Here is a 22,377-nt window from a genome sequence, read left to right as displayed (position 1 = left end):
TTTAAAAATGCTTGTTTATTATATTTTCGTTTGAGACCAAAGTCCTCTGGGAATGAATCACAGCGCATTGGGTTTATCATGTCACTTTTGCGCAAGGAACCACAGGGGTGGGCCTTTTCTCTCCAACGTAATGATCTGTGTTTTAGGTCAGTGGAGGATTTTTTTTCTGCTATGGGGCTATTGTATGACTATCCTGATCGAGTCTCATCTGCTGAGACAGAACTGAGGCGTTTGAATCAGGGGTCAGGTGATGTTGAAAACTATTGTACACACTTCAGAAGGTGGTCCTCAGAAGTGAAATGGAATGATCCGGTGTTAAAATGTTTTTTTCTTGCTGGTCTAAGTGAAAGAGTTAAGGATCTGCTGATTGCATTTCCCGCACCTGAAACCGTGCAGGAAGCCATGCAATTAGCTATACGTGTGAACAGGATACTGCGTGCCAGGGTTAATGATGAAAAAATTCCTGCAATGGCAGCTCCTAGTCCCCAGAGGGTCTGCTCGGATGGTGGAAAACCGATGGAGGTTGGGGCGATGTCACATTGATCTGGAGTCCCATTGGCAGAGCGTACGTGAGGTGTTGCAGTTATTGAGTGATAATTCACTTTTTGCTAAGCTGGAGAAATGTGAGTTCGCAGTGCAGAGAATTAGTTTTTTGGGCTACATTATCTCCAGCGAGGGCTTTGAGATGGAACCGGTGAAAGTTCAGGCTGTGCAGGAATGGCCTAGGCCTATTGGTTTGAAATCGATAGAGATTTTTGGGTTTCGCCAATTATTACAGGAAATTCATTAAGAATTTTTCTATAATTGTTAAACCGCTGACCGATCTCACCAGGAAAGGTGCGAATACGGTCCAGTGGACTACTGAGGCCATTGAAGCTTTTGTGTATCTCAAGGAGAGGTTCAGTTCTGCCCATATCCTTATGCAGCCTGATGAGACCAAACCTATTTTGGTCGAGGTTGATGCTTCTTCGGTGGAGGTCGGTGCAGTTTTGTCTCAGGAGAACAAGGATGGAGTACATCCCTGTGCTTTTTTTTTTTTGAAAAAATTTTCAGAAACCGAACTTAGTTATGATGTTGGTAATCGGGAATTGCTGGCTATTAAACTTGCGTTTGAACATTGGCGTCATTTCTTGGAAGGTGCTAAATTTCCTGTTCAGGTTTTCACAGATCATAAGAATTTGATCTATCTGGCTGCTGCCAAACGCTTGAATGCCCGTCAAGCTGGGTGGGCACTTTTTTTTCCTCGGTTTAATTTTTCTGTTACCTATATCCCTGGTACTAAGAATGTTAAAGCCGATGCTTTAATTCGCAGCTTTTCTCCCATGGTTGGTATCGAGGAGGAGGAGAGCATTTTACAGGAAGGAGTTGTGGTAGCAGCATTGGACTCCGTTTTGGAAGAAGGGATTCTGAAAGCCCAAGAGGATGCCCCATCTAATACTCCTCATGGGAGGTTGTTTGTGCCTAGAACCTCTAGGAGAAATTTGTTTGTGGAGTATCATGAGTCTCGGTTGGCAGGTCATCCAGGAATTTCTGAGACTAAGACTTATCAGCCGCAGTGTTTGGTGGCCTGGGTGGCAGAAGGAAGTCATCAAGTGGGTGCGTTAATGTACGGTGTGTGCTAGGTCAAAGGCTTCCCATACCCCTGCTGCGGGGTTGCTTTGCCCTCTGGAGGTTCCTAGTGCGCCTTGGACGCATTTGGCAATGGATTTTATTACTGACCTTCCTGTGTCCGAGGGTTTCACTGTCATCTGGGTGGTCGTGGACCGTTTTAGCAAGATGTGTCATTTGGTTCTATTCATTAAGCTACCCTGCGCTAAGACACTCGCTAAGGCATTTAAGGAAATTGTCAGGCTCCATGGCGCTCCCACCAACATTGTTTCTGATATGGGACCTCAGTTTGTGGCTCGCTTTTGGTGTGCTTTTTGGGACAGGTTGGGAGTCCATTTGTCATTTTCGTCTGGTTATCATCCTGAGTCTAATGGACAGACGGAAAGAAAGAACCAGGATGTTGAACAGTTTTTGGGAGACATCCGTCTTTTGGTTCATTCTCCAAATTGGGGTCGGCGGTGCCTGAGGAGGAGAATTTTTCCGGTGATTTGGAGAGAGTTTGGACTAATGTACGTTGTAACCTTCAAGAGACTTACAAAAAGTCCAAGAAATATTTTAACAGGAAACGTAAAGAGGTTTTGTTTACTGTGGGTGACATGGTTTGGTTGTCCTCAAAGAATCTGCAGTTGAGGATTCCCTCTAAAAAATTGGGTCTGAAATTTGTAGGGCCATTTAAGGTGCTTCAGGTGGTTAACCAGTCTGCTGTTAGGTTGGAGGTTCCCTCCTCCTGGAAGATTAATCCTGTGTTTCATGTTTCCTTGTTAAAAAAGGCTGATGTATCGGATAGGGAGGCCACTGTCATAGTTTCTCTGGTGGTGGAAGACGGCGAATATGAAATTTCTCGTATCCTGAATTCCAGAGAGCATAGAGGGAGATTGCAGTATCTCGTTGCTTGGAAAGGCTTCGGTCCCGAGGATAACTCCTGGGTTAAGGCGAATGATGTCTCTGCCCCTAGACTTGTCAGAGCTTTCCACAGGAGATTTCCGGATAGGCCTGGGCCTGGAGGATCCGGAGGATCAGGGCCGGCTCCAGGTTTTTCTGGGCCCCAGGCGAAAGAGTCTCAGTGGGCCCCTTTAATACATACCACGATTCATGATGCACAGATACCGAAGAGAAATATATATATAGTACAATGCAAAGATTTCACTTCTTACATTACATGAGTGATATCTATTGTAAATTCCACAATAGCTTAGAAACCGGCGAATCCTCGCAGCACACAGTGCAGACCGGACAATATAGTCCTCCATACAGTATTATGGGCACCACTAAGTCCTCCATACAGTTTTATGGGCCCCATATATTGCTCCATACAGAATGACCCCACATAGTCCTCGTACAGTATAATGGGCACCACATAGCCCTCCATACAGTATTATGGGCCCCATATATTGCTCCATACGGAATACTGGCCCCCATATAAGGCCCCATACGGAATACTGGCCCCCATATAAGGCCCCATACGGAATACTGGCCCCCATATAAGGCCCCATGCGGAATACTGGCCCCCATATAAGGCCCCATGCGGAATACTGGCCCCCATAAAAGGCCCCATAAAGGAATACTGGCCTCCATATAAGGCCCCATATGGAATACTGGCCCCCATATAAGGCTCCACACGGAATACTGACCCCCATATAAGGCTCCATACAGAATACTGGCCCCCATATAACGCTCCATACTTGATACTGGTCCCCTTATAAATCTCCATACAGGATACTGGCCCCCATATAATGCTCCATGCAGGCTGTCACCCCCCACATAATGCTCCATACAGGCTGTCCCCCCCTTATAATGCTCCATGCAGGCTGTTACCCCCACATAGTGCCCCATACATGCTGTCCCCCCCCCCTTATAATGCTCCATGCAGGCTGTTCCCCCCCCCCCCCCACATAATGCACTATGCAGGCTGCCCCCCCCTTATAATGCTCCATGCAGCCTGTTACCCCCCACATAATGCCCCATGCAGGATTTCACCCCCCTCTTTATAATGCCCCATTCAGGATGTCACCCCTTCTTTATAATGCCCCATTCAGGATGTCACCCCCTCTCTTTATAATGACCCATGCAGGATGTCACCCCCCTCTCTTTATAATGCCCCATGCAGGATGTCTCCCCCTCTCTTTATAATGCCCCATGCAGGATGTCTCCCCCTCTCTTTATAATGCCCCATGCAGGATGTCTCCCCCCTCTCTTTATAATGCCCCATGCAGGATGTCTCCCCCTTTCTTTTTAATGCCCCATGCAGGATGTCTCCCCCTCTCTTTATAATGCCCCATGCAGGATGTCACCCCCTCTCTTTATAATGCCCCATGCAGGATATCACCCCTTCTCTATATAATGTCCTATGCAGGATGTCTCCCCCTCTCTTTATAATGCCCCATGCAGGATGTCTCCCCTTCTCTCTTTATAATGCCCCATGCAGGATGTCTCCCCTTCTCTTTATAATGCCCTATGCAGGATGTCACCCCCCCTCTCTCTATAATGCCCCATGCAGGATGTCACCCCCCCCTCTCTTTATAATGCACCATGCAGGATGTCACCCCCCCTTTCTTTATAATGCCCCATGCAGGATGTCACCCCCCCCTCTCTTTATAATGCCCCATGCAGGATGTCACCCCCCCTTTCTTTATAATGCCCCATGCAGGATGTCACCCCCCCTCTCTTTATAATGCCCCATGCAGGATGTCACCCCCCCTCTCTTTATAAGGCCCCATGCACGATGTCACCCCCCCCTCTCTTTATAATGCCCCATGCACGATGTCACCCCCCCCTCTCTTTATAATGCCCCATGCAGGATGTCACCCCCCTCTCTTTATAATGCCCCATGCAGGATGTCACCCCCCCTCTCTTTATAAGGCCCCATGCACGATGTCACCCCCCCTCTCTTTATAAGGCCCCATGCAGGATGTACCCCCCCCTCTTTAAAAGGCCCCATGCAGGCTGTCACCCCCTCTTTTTATAATGCCCCATGCAGGATGTCACCCCCTCTCTCTATAATGCCCCCCCTCTCTATAATGCCCCATGCAGGATGTCACCCCCCCTCTCTTTATAATGCCCCATTCAGGATGTCACCCCCCCCTCTCTTTATAATGCCCCATTCAGGATGTCACCCCCCCCTCTCTTTATAATGCCCCATTCAGGATGTCACCCCCCCCCCCCCATATTATGCCCAATGCCTCCATACATTAAAAAAAAAATAAATAAATCAAATACTCACCGCCCTCCTCCTCACCTGCTCAGGTCCGGACTCCAGCGTCGGCGGCGTCTTCCCGCTCTGCGCTCCCTGTAACTGCTCAGGGGAGTGCGCGGTGGAAAGACGTCACCGCGCCCTCTGACCTGAGACGTCACAGGGAGCGCAGAGCAGGAAGATGGCGGATCTGTGGAGGCACGGGGAGAGGTAAGTATCCGGCTGCCGGGGCCCTGAGCAAGCGGCGGAGAAGGGCGGGCGCTGACTCCGCTCTCCTCCGCCCATAGCCCAGCGGGGTGCGTGACTGCCAGTGGGCCCCCCTTCCTGCTCAGGGCCCCGGCACTTGCCTGGGTGCGCCGGGTGCTGACGCCGGCCCTGCGGAGGATCCTCATAAAAGAGGGGGTACTGTTAGAACCCTCCTGTTTGTTTTTGTTTCTATCTTGTGTTTTGCGGTCACGTGACCATCTTCCTATATATTCCAGCTCCGCCCTTCTGGCCTTGCTGGACTTCAGTGTTGTTTTGACTGTCTTTCTAGCCTGGTGCTTTTGTGCCTATCTATCTCTAGTTTGCTTGGTCCTCTGGACCTCTAGTACTTTTGTCAGTTTATCTTTTGCTCTGCAACAACTTCTGTTAGGAGGTGTCCCATTTTTGTCCCAGTCCTTAGTTCTTTTAGGGACCCCTCCCTTTCTCTATAGGTCTCCGTTCAGACTAGCCGAGGACGAAGGCGGGTCTGTTCACAAGGAACAGGTCGCCCGCTACAACGTAGTAACTCAGCTTAGTCTTACTGTAGGGACAGCTCTCCCCTTCTTTCCCTAGTTTATGTTGCAGATCATAACATGAGTGCATTGTACTGTTTGGACTATGGAAGACCATGGGGAGTTCATTATACTGTATGGAGGACGAAGGAGGTGCATTATACTATATGGAGGAAGATGGGGACTGCATTATATTACATGGATGACTATGAGGAGTGCATTTTACTATATGGAGCACTGAGGAGTGCATTTTACTATATGGAGGAGTGCATTATACTATATGCAGGACTAGGGGGAGTGCATTATAATGTATGGAGAACTATGGGGAGTGCATTATACTACATGGAGGACTATGGGAAGAGCATTATACTATATGGAGGTCTATGTGGATTGCATTATACTATATGCAGGACTATGCATGTGCGTTTTTACCTGAAGATTTTCTGCATCTAATGGAAATCTATGTGGAAAATCCACACAAAAAACTTGGCATACTCACAAGAGAAATTGACATGCTGTGGATTTGATACACGCACTGCAGCTCAGTTTATGCTGAATAAAATTAAAGGGGTTGTCCACTACTTTCACATTGATGCCCTATCCATGAGATAGGCCATCAATGTATGATCGGCCGGGGTCCTGCACGCAGCACCCCTGCCGATCAGAAGTTATCGGTGCTAGCGGCGGCCGCCGGCCGGAAGTACTTGGCTGCGCTATTTGGCCGTTCATCTGTAGTGGCCGCCGCAGGGTACTGCACATCCGCATCCCATTCAATTGAATGGGAGGCAGATGTGCACTAACAAGTGCTGGCCACTACAACATGACGACCAGTCACCGGAAGGTAAGCACTTGCGGCCACCGCCGGCACCTATAAGAGCTGATGGGCGGGGGTGCTGTGTGCGAGACCCCGGCCAAACATAAATTGATGCCCTATCCTATGGATATGGCATCAATGTGAAAGTAGTGGACAACCCCTTTAAAGCACAGTGGCCATGAGGTTTCTATAAAATCCCATCCACTTTGCTTGAACTGCAAAACACTCTTTTTGCCACAGCAAATAAATATTGTCAAAAACAAACCGAAAGCTCATTGTGGGAACATAACCCACAAGAGTACTATGGGGCCTGTGACTTCCTCCTCTATCATTCTTCCTCAGGGTCTGATGTCTCAGCACAGCGGGCCTGATGACATCATTACATGGCACCCACTGCCCTAAGATGTGCAGGCGCTTCAGAATGCTTGCTACATAGACCGGAGCAGCGGGGAACAAGGAGGAGAGGTGAGTATTTTTTTTTTTTTTAATCAATGAGCACATTTTGGTAGTCATAGTACTGTATAGAGGACCATGGGGAACTGATTATACTATATGGAGGACTATGGGGAGTGTATTAAACTATATGGAGGACTATGTGTAGTGCATTATACTACATTGAGGAATATGGGGAGTGCATTATACTACGTGGAGGACTATGGGAGTGCATTATACTACGTGGAGGACTATGGGAGTGCATTATACTACGTGGAGGACTATGGGAGTGCATTATACTACGTGGAGGACTATGGGGAGTGCATTATACTACGTGGAGGACTATGGGGAGTGCATTATACTATATGGCGGAATATGGGGTGTACTATACTATATAGAGGTCTATGTGGAGTGCATTATACAGTATGGAGGACTATGTTGATTGCATTATACTATATGCAGGACTATGTATGTGCGTTTTTACCTGCAGATTTTCGGCATCTAATGGAAATCTATGGGGAAAATCCACACATAAAACTCAGCGTACTCACAAGAGAAATTGACATGATGTGGATTTGATACATGCACCGCAGCTCAGTTTACGCTGAATAAAATTAAAGTGGCCATGAGGTTTCTATAAATCCCATCCACTTTGCTTGAACTGTAAAACACTCAGTTTTTGCCACAGCAAATAGTGTCAAAAACAAACCAAAAGCTCATTGTTGGAACATAGGCCACGCGAGTACTATGGGGCCTGTGATTTCCTACTTCGTCATTCTTCCTCAGCATCTGACGCCTCAGTACAGCGGGCCCTATGACATCATTACATGGCATCCACTGCCCTAAGATGTGCAGGCACTTCAGAATGCTAGCTGCATAGACTGGAGCAGCGGGGAACAAAGAGGAGAGGTGAGTATTTTTTTATAAAATCAATGAACACATTGTGGTGGTCATAGTACTGTATAGAGGACTATCAGGAGTGCTTTATACTGTATGGAGAACTATGGGGAGTGCATTATACTACATGGAGGACTATGGGGAGTGCGTTATACTATATGGAGGACTATGGGGAGTGCGTTATACTATATGGAGGACTATGGGGAGTGCATTATACTATATGGAGGACTATGGGGAGTGCATTATACTACATGGAGGATTATGGGAAGTGAATTATAGTATATGGAGGAATATGGGGTGCATTATACTGTATGGAGGACTATGTGGATTGCATTATACTGTATGCAGGACTATGGGGAGTTCATTATACTATATGGAAGACTATGGGGAGTGCATGATACTATATGGAGGACTATAGGGTTTAGCACACTATGGAAGATTATGATTTTGCATTATACAATATGGAGGAATATGGGGCCCATTATATTATACAGAGGGCTATGTGGGGGCTATTATAATATTTTGAGGGCTATGTGGGAGCCTTTATACTTTGTGGAGGGCTATGTGGGGACCAATATACTGTATGCAAGCAATTATACAGTGTGAAGGTTTGTGTGGGGACCATCATACCATGTGGAGGGCAGTGTGGGGGCCATTGCACTGTTTGGTTGTACTATTTGGAGAGCTAGTGGGGGCCATTATACAGCATGGTGAGGTGTGGGGCCATTATACTGTATGATGACCTATTATACTTTATTGAGGGCTGTGTGGGGGCCACAGCTGGGGGATCACACTGTGTTAGGGTCACCATACTTTGCCAGGGGAGTTGAAGTCGAGTACAGTAGGGTCATCATAATGTGCATGTGGAGGGTACTGTGAAAGACTTCACATACTGTGTTTGTTGGGCACTTTTGTTGGTATCATACTTTAAACATGCAATGAAAGGGGAATCTGGGGCTTCAGTAGGAGGAAAATTACTTTGTAAAGGCTGGAAAGTTGTGAGATATGCTCTTCTGTGACCCTGTCAAATGTTATTTTTTGTTGTTGGGTGGGGGGCAATTAGCTCTTCTGCTATGGGATCCCATGATTTCTATGTACACCCATGTCTATGGGGCTGTTTACATGCCAGTGTATTTTCACAGTCTTGGGGCTCATTCACCTGTTAGTTTCTGTGCTATCACGTATAGTGCTATTTTTTATTTTTTTCACAGGTAGCATGTGTACCTATGACCGTTTATGGGGATGTTCACATGTCCATGATTTTTCACGGAGATATGTTTTATATTGATTCAAGTGTCAGATCAAATTCATCAATGAAAGTGTCCGGGTCTGTTAAAAGATGGGCCAGAACTCGGATGAAGTTTGTCCGTTTTTGACTGACCGATGGGGAAAATACTGATGTAATTCTGACCAACCTAAGGTAAAAATCACTGATTAAACTCGGTCCATATTTCTCGTACATGAAAAAACCTGATGTCTGAATGAGGCCTAAGTGGTCCACACAAAATTATATACAGTATCACCAATGCAAGTCCATTTGGATGTCATCTGTGTGCCATCCATCAAATGGACTGTTGGTTATGAGAAGGGTGAGAAACATTCATCATTTTTATTTTTAGCTGAGAAAAGCTAATGAAATACTGACCAAACTGTGATGAAACTGATAAAAAAACCCTCATCATACTTACACCATTTTTTTGAGTAGAAGACATATCACTGTTGTATAATTCAGCACTTTACACACTACAGGGTTAACCCAACAGATTAGCTATGTAGCATCCAGAAGGCGGGAGGAGAAGAGTTAATATAAAGCTCAGTCACAGGTTTGCCTTTAGAGTAATTAGCTTGGAGGAGTAGAGCAGCATGGAGCAGGGTGATGACTCCAAATTCCCTCTTATCCCTCAAGGAGGAGGATAGGAATTTGTCCTGATCCTCCGCTGCAGCCAGCTGTGCAGGATGGGAAAGCATGAAGATGATGGGAATGTGCACTACACGTAAGGAAGATGTGTAAGGTAATTGGAACAATGAGGCCCACAGGGGAGTTATTGCCCTGTATGGAGGGGAACATACTATAGGTAAAACTGGCACCAATGGATAATGATAGATCAGTAAAGATGAGCAAAACTTTTGAAACTTACATTTGCAGAGTTTTCCCAGGAAATTCCATTCTCTGCAAATGTCTTCCTCTATCTGCCCTGAAAAACATGTATGATGCCATTCCCTTTTTTCCTTAACACACGAATCCCCTTCACTGCATTGATGTCGCCCTCTCTGTCTGTCTGTTTTCTATCATGTTTCATGGCTTTCTCTCCCTATTTCTATGGCTAGGCTGTGAGCTGTGATGCACTTTTCTCTATCCAGATTCACCACAAAATGGCTGCTGCCTTTCCTGCTTCTGCTTTTATACTTGCTATAATAGTCCTTCTTAATTGTCTGAGCTATACTATGTTAGGCCTCATTCACATGTGCAGCGTTTAAACATGTACGTGAAAAAATGGTACCGGTGTCCTCCGTTTTCGATCAGTGGTTTTCATGGATGGATAAAGAAATTACAAAGCTTCTCCTATACTTTTCAATGTTAAACTTGTACAGAACACTGATGGCACACTGACAGACCCATAGACCACTATTGGACCTCCTTGGCATCCGTGCTGCCGGAAAAAAAATGGACATGGCTCTGTGTGTTCTGTATGGACACAAGGGGTGTGTAAAAACACTGGCGTGTGACTAGCACCATACATTGAGTACACGTTCTATCCATGAAAACTGATACAACACGCACGTGCAATGCCGATGAGACCTAATATGATGGCAGCAAGGCATTCTGGGAAAGCCCGCCTTCTCTGACTGATGCAATCTTCTGCAATGTCTCAAAAGGTGACATTCATTTTAGGCACAAAAATTCAACATGAATTTGATTCCTGTTGAATGGATTCGCTCAGATCTAGTCATCAGAAAATGTTTAAATTAGTTTGTTTTACGTGTTTTTTTTTTTATGTTTTCATACTTTATCACAGTCTTGCAATTTTCACACTGGTCACCAGGGCTATTTTAGACACTTACTTCTGTCCTTTCAGGAAGAATTTTCAGCAAAGCTTTTTATCTGAGGCCGGATTACAATGACAGGTAGCATACAGCTGATAACGCAGGTTCCACCAATCACAGTTGATGTCACACCTGACCTTGCTCCCCCCCCCCCCCCCCCCCCTCCCCTTCGCCCAATGATCTTTGTATAAGCTCATTGGATGCTTCAATGCAAAACAGAGGCCCTGACTCCAGACCGGTGGTGTTCATGCTAATCTTGATGAGGTCGGTGTGCTAGAGTCATGCAGAGGTCAATGAATCAGGACTATCAGAGAACTAGCGAGCGCCTTGTGTGTCTCCATGTGTGCCTTGCCAATAATCTTACTCCAGTCAGTGACTGGAGTAAGAAATGTTGCACAGAGAATGCCACAGCTTATAAAATTTTGCTGGTGCCCACTTTATCAGGGCTGGGTGAAAATGGTGTGTGAACGCTAAAAAGTCACAATTTCAGCCCAGCTTCGAGTTGCGCTAAAACTTTGTGACTTTTCAAAGCTTTTTACACTAGTATTCTGGCTTTGAATGAGGCCCATAGTGTCTAAGTGAGTTTATTGCTGTTAATGTGGATTTCCTGAAAGAACAGGACATATGAACATAGAATAGCCTCAGTGGTCAGTATAAAAAATTCTAAGATTTCTAATTTTAAATATAAATTTTGATATGGGAAAATATTGCCAATTTTTTTGAATGCATTTAATGAAAACTAGATGTAAACTTTTTTTATGATTCCTACCCTTTAATTTTGCTTGTGAAAATTTGGAGCTCTGAATCTGAAAAATAGAGCACCAACTACTATGAGGATTTACTGTTAGAAATGAATGAAAGGCAGATAAATTCAGAATAGCATTTAATGTTTTATATGAATTTGACCCCTTTGCACATATGGGCGTAACTGTACGTCAGCGCTGAGGTGACTGCATGTGGAGCTGAACTCCTTCCACACTTGTCTGATGCAGACTGTAATAAAGGGGTTGTCCATTACTCAGACAACCCCTTCTTAATTACGGTTTCAATCATGTGAAATAGCTGCTATGCTCTCCTCTGGTGCTGGCGCCATTCCAGTGATGTCTGTGTCTGGTCTCCTGGAGCGTGCATGACGTATCACGGGAACCCTGCAGCCCACGCCATTACAGTGATGTCTGCGTCTGGTCTCCTGGGGCATGCATGACATATCACGGGAACCCTGCAGCCCACGTCATTCCAGTGATGTCTGTGTCTGGTCTCCTGGGGCGTGCATGACATATCACGGGAACCCTGCAGCCCATGCCATTCCAGTGATGTCTGTGTCTGGTCTCCTGGAGGATGCATGTGTAGCACCCCGAGGGCTCGGCTGCTACAGGGGTATTGCACCTCAGACCAGAGGTGTGATATTCCACTCCCGGGTAAGGATGGAGTGTGGACCAGGACTCTTTTAGCTGCATGCACCACACACACCCCATTTCCGAGGGACAGCTCAACGGTGCTCCCACAGAAGTGCAGGCACGACAGCATCTGTTCCTGGCTGGAGTGGGGAGGGGGTGGAATACCCAGTGGTGTAGGAGCAGATAGGGGTGGGTCTCTGGGCATAGGTAGGAGCCCATTGGTTGCTAGTCACCTGGGCTCGGGTGTTAGAGGGAGGTATATAAGGTGGGAACCATCTTAGATCAGTGTTCAGTCCAGTTCAGTTCAGTGGAGACAGTCTGAGGAGAAGACAGGAAGCAGAGCCCCTGCATGGGCTCTGCTCTGCAGGCAGGCCTTGTCAGGAGGCTGGAGCCTGAGGGAGAGAGAGAGAAGAAGGAACAGAAAGGAAAGTAGGAAAGGAACTGGAACAGAGGAGAAAGGAAGCAAGGAACACAGAGAAAGGCCCAGAGACACGAGGACAGAAGGAACCTAATATGCCCAGAGGAGATACAGGGTGAAGGGTTGGCAGAACAGGGTACCGGAACCCAAATTGGTGGAGGCAACAGATTCCTCAGCCAAAGACCGGAGGTTGTTACCACATCTTGGTGCGACCCCTCACTACATCCACCAGAAAGGCATACCGTATAGGGTCAGGGAAACCGGAGAGAGGTTTCGCCAACAGAAGGCCCGAGGAAGCTGGACAAAGGTGGGTCACTGGTGGGGACGGCCAGAGAAAGGAAAGAGAAGGGAGCTCTGAACCACACTCCGGAATTGCCTGGGAGTTGACCGAGTCCCTCACCTGGTGGACGCAGCATGACTCGGGCGGTCCTAACTGCGCACAAGTGACCTGATAAAGAACTGTGAGTAAAGCATTGAAAACTGCAACTGCACGTCTCTGTGGTTCCTCGCCGCACCAGCACCATCAGTACTGGGACACTCACACCATCACCACCATCATCCACATTAGCTGCCCTGAGGCAATACTTCTCCCGTGGGGAGTCATCCCATACTCAGCTGCGCAAACAACATCAGCCTCAGCGGTCGGCAGTGCAGCTGCGGTCCCCACTGACCGCAATCCACGGGTGGCGTAGTCGGACATTGTTAGTACTTAAGACTGCCACTGGTTTGACCGCCCTGGGCACAGACCGGGTCACCGCCACACGGAGACTACAACCCCCAGCATCCCAGTGATCCGGTTCCGGGATCCCCTGCACAACACAGGCCCAGGGGGCGCGTCACATGACGTATCACGGGAACCCTGCAGCCCATGCCATTCCAGTGATGTCTGTGTCTGGTCTCCTGGAGGATGCATGACGTATCACGGGAACCCTGCAGCCCATGCCATTCCAGTGATGTCTGTGTCTGGTCTCCTGGGGCATGCATGACGTATCACGGGAACCCTGCAGCCAATCAGTGACTGCTTCACTCTCTCATCCTTTGAACAGAACTGACAGCCAGAGAGCAGCAGCAGATTACACCTCAAGGTTGTCCCTTTCGTCTGAAGGAAGTGAGAGCGAAATGGCCACTGACTGTGTGATATGAGGTCACTCGAGTCCTGGGAGACTAAGCGCAGACATGGGTAGAACGGCAGCAGCACAAGAGGTGATTATAGCTGTTTTATATGTAAGAAATATTGTGATTGAGAGCTGTTTGAGTAGTGGACAACCCTTTCTATATAGCTGACATTTATCTCTAACAGTCGCAGTCAGAGCTTCGTTTCGGCCGCAGCTGTTAACCATTTAAATGCCGCTGGCTCCCATTGGCTCTGTGACGAGGTCGATGAGTTAAAATGAAAGCTGGTGGCATGCTGAAGGTCCCAGTCTCCACTATCTTCGAACTGATCTGAATCAGAGCTTTGAAGGAAACTGGTATTTTCACTATATAGCATAATAATGTGGTATTGCACCGTGTCATAGGAAATATTGCAATTTCTGAAGCCACTAGTGAAGGGGCATTCCTTCACCTCTCCCACCTCCTCTTTGCCATCTTTTGTCCTATTGCAAATCTAAGCAGCCCATATGTAGAATGCCCAGTTGACAAGTAGGAAAATTAGATGTAGCTGGATAGTGAACTGTGGGGGAAGGCACTGGCGAGATATTACAATATCCCACCGCTGCCACCAATTTGTCAGGGATTTGCACACACAGACTATCCTGATTACTCACTATGTAGTTACCGGCAAGCGAGCAGTGAGCTTATGGCATACACACCTCCGAATTCCAACGCATTGAATATGTGTATATGACCCCATACGATCATTGCCAGCTTCACGATAACCCAATTAATAGTGTTCACTACCACCACCGATCAGTTCTAAATACAGGCCTTATCTGACTCCTGCTTTCTGGTAGCGTATGGCTTCGGGGGAGGAACGATTACAGAACAGAAGAAACAGGACTACTAAATGTTATATTTAATCCAAAGGGAGGCAGGGTTTATGAAAAAATATACAAAAGATTTTACAAAATGGGACAGTACAATACATTTACAGTTACACAAAATAAAAGGTATTAATAGAAGAACTTACTAGACAGATCACAGAGACTATTCAATTTACCTGGAGGGGAGGTGCTCCAATGGACCGTTATGGAGCGGGACCCGTGCTTACAAATATGTATCTCACGGCATGAGTATAGACCCATATTCAGCTGGATCTTTTATGCTGAAGGGGTGGCCCTGCCCACACACTCCCCTGTGATGACCTCACGTGGGCTCATCTCTGTCCTTCATGGTGTTATGAAATCTATAATTTCTGCAATAACTTCTCACTGGTTGATCACAGAAGTTAGCAAGTGATGCCATCTATTTTAATGTGATTTTGCCCTGAGAAGAATATTGAAAATGTAACCCCATGTCAATCATTGTGCCCTGTTTGGCGGGATTATAGAGGTCTACAGCATACAGTTGTAACTGGACACTTCTGCAGCTTAGAAGGAAGGTGGCAGAGAGGCAGTGAGTGACAAATGTCTCACAGCAGCTCTCAGCCAAGAAGCTGCCACAGCAAGACCCCCTTGGGACCCCAGCCATGCAGCATGCCCTTTGTGTCAGGTACAGTATTCCCATAACGCTGTATTGAATTATAGCATGTCCTAGTTATTCATAATCTAGATTTTTGAGATCCCAAGGAAATTGGAAATGTCACTGTCATAGAAATATTGAGAATCTTTTTTCCCCCTCCAAAATCCCTCTCACTCTTCCCTCCTCCCCTATCTACCATTTGTCAAAGGAGCAAGAGCTTACACTCTACCCAATTGCCCATATGCAAATAGCGGGATCCACCAAGTGTCCAGGCTAATCACCATATAAAATGGAGACCGGAGTGATGAATTGACACCTGGGTGAAGAGGATACAGCTCCTATAATTCCTTTGAAGCTTAGCTCATCTCCATTTGCACATGTATTCAAGCTGCAGTCTGGTAGGCACTGAAATGAAATATGGAATATCAGAGTGTCTATAACGCTGATTGTGATAGCTAACCCTGCCGCTAAAAATATGTGTTCTAAGGAACAATATGCATATTTTTCCTTATCTGAGAACTGTACGGGTGCGCTATGACGCAAGAGGGCAGGAATGACCAACCGCAGATATGTCATGTCTAGTCTCTAAAGAAAGGTAAATTTGTAATAAGAAATGTGATATCACTTGCGAACTTCTGCGATCAACCAACAAGGAGTTATCGTGTTAGAGATCTTAATAAAACCATGAAGTGGTGCCTAGCCCACAGTGAGGTTATGACAGGGGAATGTGTGGGCAGGGCCACTTTCAGCATAAAAGTTCCAGCTGTAGTTGAGAATATAGTCATGCCGGGAATTATATATTTTATTAGCAGAGGTCCCATTGTCTGTGTAGAACTGTACCAATCTGACCTTGCACGTCCTCGAGGGGGTGCGGAATGTCACGATGGTGCAAATGGCAGATCCGTACCACGTGCTCCGTCTGACGTAATTGTGACGCCAGGCAGGTGGTGGGGTGTGGATCCATCAGTACCGACAGTGGTGGGATTCTGCGGGGTCCCTCTGCTGCCAATTTCTTTGCATTGGTGGCAGCGTTGGGATTCTGTGGGGTCTCTTCTGCTGCCAATTTCTTTGCATTCGTGGCAAGCGGTGGGATCAAGATAATAGTGTGTGTGTGCGTGTGTGTGTGTGTTTGGAATGCATACTCACAGACACTAAAGACTGCCAGTAGTAGTAGCTTTTGCTGCTGGGGTCTTAAGATCAGCTCAGCACTAGACGGTCAGAGTGCAAATACTGTAAGGTGTGTCGGTGCGTCAGGTGGCAGTTCGGGGTCAGTGACCATAGAGTGCAAGGATGGCCAGTGGCACCAGGGCCAGAACCAAGGAGATGGCCAATGCTCCGTATGGTGTTGAGGAGGTGGAAGACCACGTCGCTCTAAGAGAAAGGGAGTCCAACCTAGGCCCCCCAGAGAGAGATTCACCAGCGGTCAGTCCCGCAGTGAGCCACCCACCACCTGACCCCCTCATACAAGTTTCCCTAGCGAGTCTCCAGGTTGGAGACAGGGCCACCTATGAGACCCTCATGGCGGAACGTCAGCGGGAGCACGAGCACCAGAAAGATATGTTCCAGCTCCAACTGCAGGCCCCAGCCAGTTGCAAGTCCCCTGAGATCCGAGTCCCGAAGCTATGGACAAATGACTTCTCCCTGCTGGACAAAGGAGGGGGGCTTGGACACTTTCTTGCTGGCATTTGAAAAAAACTGCCATCAGTACCATCTGCCTGAGGACCAGTGGGTCCGGTTCCTAACCCCTCAGCTTAGAGGTAAGGCTCTGGAAATCTTTGGGTACTTGCACAGTGAGACCACCCTGAGCTATGAGAATATCAAGCAGGCTCTAGTCTGGCAGTACAACTTGACTCCTGAGTCATACCGGAAGAAGCTCCAGAGTATGCAGTGGTGTCCTGCAGACTGCTGGGTCGATCACATGCGGGCCCTACTGAGAGCAGTTGATCCTCCTCCCAGAATCTGTCCACTGTTTTGTGTGTGAGTGGGGGTGGTGGGAGGTCCCTTGACAACCTTCAGACTGTTACCATAGGCCACGCCAGAGCCATGGGACTGTGAGACACCGGTGCTGAGATGACCCTTGTGCGGCCCGAACTGGTGTCACCCCAGAATTTGATACCTGGTAAAACTTTCGCCGGCTCCGTGATTGGAGGCATCAAGCCGGCGCTGTCCATCGCCAAGGTGTATGTGATCAATGCTGCATGCTGTATGAAGTTGAATTCAAACATTCAAGTAAAGTTCTTTTTTATAAAACAGAGTGGAAGTTCCCTAATGTGTGTGCGGTGGTTCCTGAGGTGGAAGAACCGAAGACAGCAGAGATCTGCGACCAAAACGTGAGTGTTACACACCACATACCGAGCACAGGAGAATTGGGACATTTGTCTTTATCAGGGAGCCAGAGTGTGGGAACACAGCAGCCCCTCACACCTCTCTCCCCATGGGGGACGAGATCAATCAAGTCATCTGTGATGAGGCCTCAGAATGTGACCATACGGCAGGCTGGAGCAATTTGTCCTGTGAGGTTGTCAGAGGGGGCAGACAAGGGGCAAACAGCTGCAGAGGGGGAGCATGCCATGGAGGGCGGGGCAGTTCCAGGAGAGATAGGGCTCCCAGGTAAGGCCGCATGGTAGGGTTCCTCCACAACCAGGATGTTAGAGGGCCAGGGTAGTCTGTTTAGACTGGAGGCTTGGTCAGAAGCCGAGGAGAAACGGGCGATACCCGCGGTCTCAGCTGCTGTAGCCGCTGTTACTTGCAGTGGTGGCACCCGGGATCTAGTGGCCCATCGGGAGTCCGACGGCTTCTCCCCTTCCGACCAAGTGGCTGCCAGGTCAGATGGAGGCCAGGAGACGTGGCAGGTTTGTCTATTCTGGCCACGTCCAGTCAGGGGTTTCAGGTGGTGTTAGAGACTGATGACAGCCTGAAGGCTCGTAAGGAGCAGGCGGCACAGCCTCCCTCGAACTTGGTCCTCCAGTTGGTGGTCTGGGACCAAGGACTGCTGTACCGGGTAACAGTCCAGCGAGGTTCACCGGAGGTGTGGCCCAGGGACCGACAGTTAGTAGTACCCTATCCGTTCAGGGTGGAGTTGTTGCAGATGGTACACGAAATTCCGATGGCCAGACATATAAGGATCCATAAGACCAAGACCAAGGCCAGGCTAGCCCAGCATTTCTAATGGCCAAGGTTGGGGGCTGAGGTAACAGTCTACTGCCGTTCGTGTTACACCTGTCAGTGGGTGGGGAAGGTGGGGCGGTACCCCAAAGCCCCACTGGTAACTCTGCCCATCATCGAAGAGCCTTTCAGGAGGGTGGCTGTGGATTTGGCTGGCCCGATGGCCATTCCCAGCACAGCAGCTCCATGAAACGCTTCATACTGATGGTAGTAGACTATGCCACCCGGTAACCGGAAGCGGTAGCCTTGTCATCCATTCGGGCAGACAAGGTGGCTACCGCCTTACTGGAGATGTTCTCCTGAGTGTGTTTTCCCCAGGAAATGCTCACCGACCGGGGAACCCAGTTCATGTCGCAGCTGATGGAGGCCCTCTGTAAGCAAATACAGGTGCAAAATCTGGTGACCAGCAAGTACCACCCACAGACCAATGGCCTGTGTGAACTGTTCAATGGCACTCAGAAGCAGATGCTTAAGATGTTGGTTGACTCCTACGGGCACGACTGGGCACGGTACCTCCCACACCTGCTATGTGCCTGCTATTTGGTTCTCCCTTTTGAGCTCCTGTACGAAGGGCGTGCGCGGGGCCGCCTGGCTCTGGTGAAGGAGGTCTGGGAAGGGGACTTGGCCTCCCCTGGAGTGTGGGTCATTGAAATGTCTTGCGCTTCCATGACAAAATGCAGGTCTTGGCGCAGCTGGTGCACGACAATGACGCGAGCCCAGGCCGACCAGAAGCGATGGTACAACCAGAATGCTTGTGAAAGGACCTACCAGGTGGGTCCAAAGGTGTGGGTACTGGTCCCCGTACCCCAGGACAAGCTTCAGGCGGCCTGGGAAGGCCCATACCTCGTGCACCAGCGGCTCAATGTCGTAACGTACCTGGTCATCCTGGACCACTCCTGGGTAAGGTGGAAGGTCTTCCATGTAAGCATGATGAAAACCCATCATGAGCGGGAGGCCTGCACCATCCCTGTGTGCAACCTGCCAGAGGATGGAGAGATGGAAACCCTCCCAGACATGCTCACCCAGGCTACGGTGGGTGGGACAATCGAGGACGTGGAGGTTTGCTACCAGCTGTTGTCGGATCAATGGTCCCAGCTGTGGGCAACCCTAAACCCCTTCTGGGAAGTGTTCAGCGACAAGCCCAGAAGGATAGTCGGCAATCCATCACATGGACACCCGGGATCACCCCCCAATCCGGCGCTCAGCATATCAGGTCTCCCTGGAACTACAGCAGCACATGCGCCAGGAGATTGACGAGATGCTGAAACTGGGGGTCATCAGCGCTTGGGCCTCATCTGTGGTCAACATTCCAAAGGAGGACTGGACAACCTGGTTCTGCGTGGACTACAGGGGCTCAACGCTGTCTAGGTCACCGATGCGTACCTAATGCCTCGCGTCGATGACCTGCTCAATCAATTGGCCGGGGCAAAGTACCTGACCATCATGGATCTGAGCCCGGGGATATTGGCATATTCCCCTGACCCCCAAGGCACGGGAATGCTCTGACTCCACCGTGATGCCATTGGGCATGAAGAATGCCCCTGACACTTTTCAGCAGATGGTCAACACGCTGGTCATGGGACTCGAAGGGTACGTGGCTGCGTACCTGGATGTGTAGTTCTAGAGCGGCCCACTGGCACCAGGGGTAGTTCTAGAAAGGCCCACTGGCACCAGGGGGGGTAGTTCTAGAAAGGCCCACTGGCACCAGGGGGGGTAGTTCTAGAACGGCCCACTGGCACCAGGGGGGGTAGTTCTAGAACGGCCCACTGGCACCAGGGGGGGTAGTTCTAGAACGGCCCACTGGCACCAGGGGGGGTAGTTCTAGAACGGCCCACTGGCACCAGGGGGGGGGTAGTTCTAGAACGGCCCACTGGCACCAGGGGTAGTTCTAAAAGCGCCCACCAGGAGCAGTATTAGAATCGCACACTAGAAGTTCTAGTACCGCTCATGGCACCAGGGGTAGCTCTAGAAGCGCCCACCAGGGGTAGCTCTAGAAGCGCCCACCAGGGGTAGCTCTAGTAGCGCCCCCCAGGGGTAGTTTCAGAACCGCACCCCGGCACTAGGGGTAGTTCTGAAAGCGCCCACTAAGAGTAGTTCTATAAGCAACCAACATGGGCAGTTCTATAAGTGCCCGCCATCACCAGGAGTAGTTGTAGAGCTGCACAACAGGAATAGTTATAGAACCGCCCACTGGCACCAGGAGTAGTGCTAGAACCGCCAACTTGCACGAAGGGTACTTCTACAACTGCCCACCGGCGCCGGGGGTAGTACTAAAATCGCCCACCGGGGGTAGTTCTAGAAGCGCCCACCGGGGGTAGTTCTAGAATCGCCCACCAATGATGGATCCAGAAACACACACCGTCACCATGGATAGTTCTAGAAGCACCCACCAGGAGTAGATCTAGAACCTACCAACTGGGGGTAGCTCTAGAACAACCACCAGGGGTAGTTCTTGAACCGCCAACCGAAACCGGGGGTAGTACTAGAACTGCACACCAGGGGTAGTTCTAGAAGCGCCCACCGTGGGGTAGTTCTAGAAGCGCCCACCGTGGGTATTTCCAGAACCGCTCATCAGTACTAGTACTAGAAATGCCCACCGGCACCAGGGGGTAGTTCTAGAAGCGACCGCTAGGAGTAGTTCTAGAAGCGACCGCTAGGAGTAGTTCTAAAAGCGCCCACCGGGGGTAGTTGTAGAAAAGCCCACCAGGAGTAGTACTAGAACCGCTCACAGGCAACAGGGGTAGTACTAGAAGCGCCCACCAGAAGTAGTTCTACAACCGCATACCAGGGGTAGTTCTAGAACCGCTCATCAGTAGTAGTACTAGAAATGCCCACCGGCACCGGGGGTAGTCCAAGACTCGCCAACCGGGGGTAGTTCTAGAAGCGCCCACCGGGGTAGTTCTAGAACGCTAACGCCGGCACCAGGGGGTATTTCTAGAAGCGCCCGCCAGGGGTAGTACTAGAACCGCACACTAGAAGTAGTTCTAGAACCGCTCACGACACCAGGTGTAGTTCTAGAAATGCCCACCAGGAGTAGTACTAGAACCGCTCACAGGCAACAGGGGTAGTACTAGAAGCTTCCACCAGAAGTAGTTCTACAACCCCTCACCAGGGGTAGTTCTAGAACCGCTCATCAGTAGTAGTACTAGGAATGCCCACCGGCACCAGGAGTAGTTCAAGAAGCGCCCACCGGGGGTAGTTCTAGAAGCGCCCGCCGGGGTTAGTTCTAGAAGCGCCCGCCGGGGTTAGTTCTAGAAGCGCCCGCCGGGGTTAGTTCTAGAAGCGCCCACCGGGGTTAGTTCTGGAACCGCCCACCATCACCAGGGGTAGTTCTAGAATCGCCCACCAAGGATAGATCCAAAAGTGCATTCCGGCACCATGGGTAGTTCTAGAACTGCCCACCAGGGGGAGTTCTGAAACCGCCCACCATCACCAGGGGTAGTTCTAGAAGCGCCCACCACTGGTTGTTCTAGAAGCATCCACCAGGGGTAGCTCTAGAACCTGGACACTGGGGGTCGCTCTAGAACAACCCACCAGGGGTAGTTCTAAAAGCTCCCACCGGGGGTAGTACTAGAAGCGCCCATCAGAAGTAGTTCTACAACCGCATACCAGGGGTAGTTCTACAATCCCCCACCGGGGGTAGTTCAAGAAGCGCCCACCGGGGGTAGTTCTAGAAGCGCCCACTAGGGTTGGTTCTAGAAGCACCCATCGGGGATGGTTCTAGAAGCACCCACTAGGGTTGGTTCCAGAAGCGCCCACCGGGGGGTAGCTCTAGAAGCGCCCACCGGGGGTAGTTCTAGAAGCGCCCACCGGGGGTAGTTCTAGAAGCGCCCACCGCGGGTAGGTTCTAGAAATCTCGGGCACCATGGGGTAGTTCTAGAAGCGCCCACTATTGTTGGTTCGAGAAGCGCCCGCCGGGGGCAGTTCGAGAAGCGCCCGCCGGGGGTAGTTCTAGAAGCGCCCACCGGGGGTAGTTCTAGAAGCGCCCACGGGGGGGGGGGGGTGAGTTCTAGAAGCGCCCCCCCCCCCCCCCCCCC

The sequence above is a fragment of the Phyllobates terribilis genome, unplaced genomic scaffold, assembly GCF_046119375.1.
Source record: "Phyllobates terribilis strain yellow unplaced genomic scaffold, ASM4611937v1 Scaffold_10__3_contigs__length_209671492, whole genome shotgun sequence".
Classification (NCBI taxonomy): Eukaryota; Metazoa; Chordata; class Amphibia; order Anura; family Dendrobatidae; genus Phyllobates; species Phyllobates terribilis.
The sequence above is the reverse complement of the archived record's forward strand: the minus strand, read 5'-3'. Positions refer to the sequence as shown.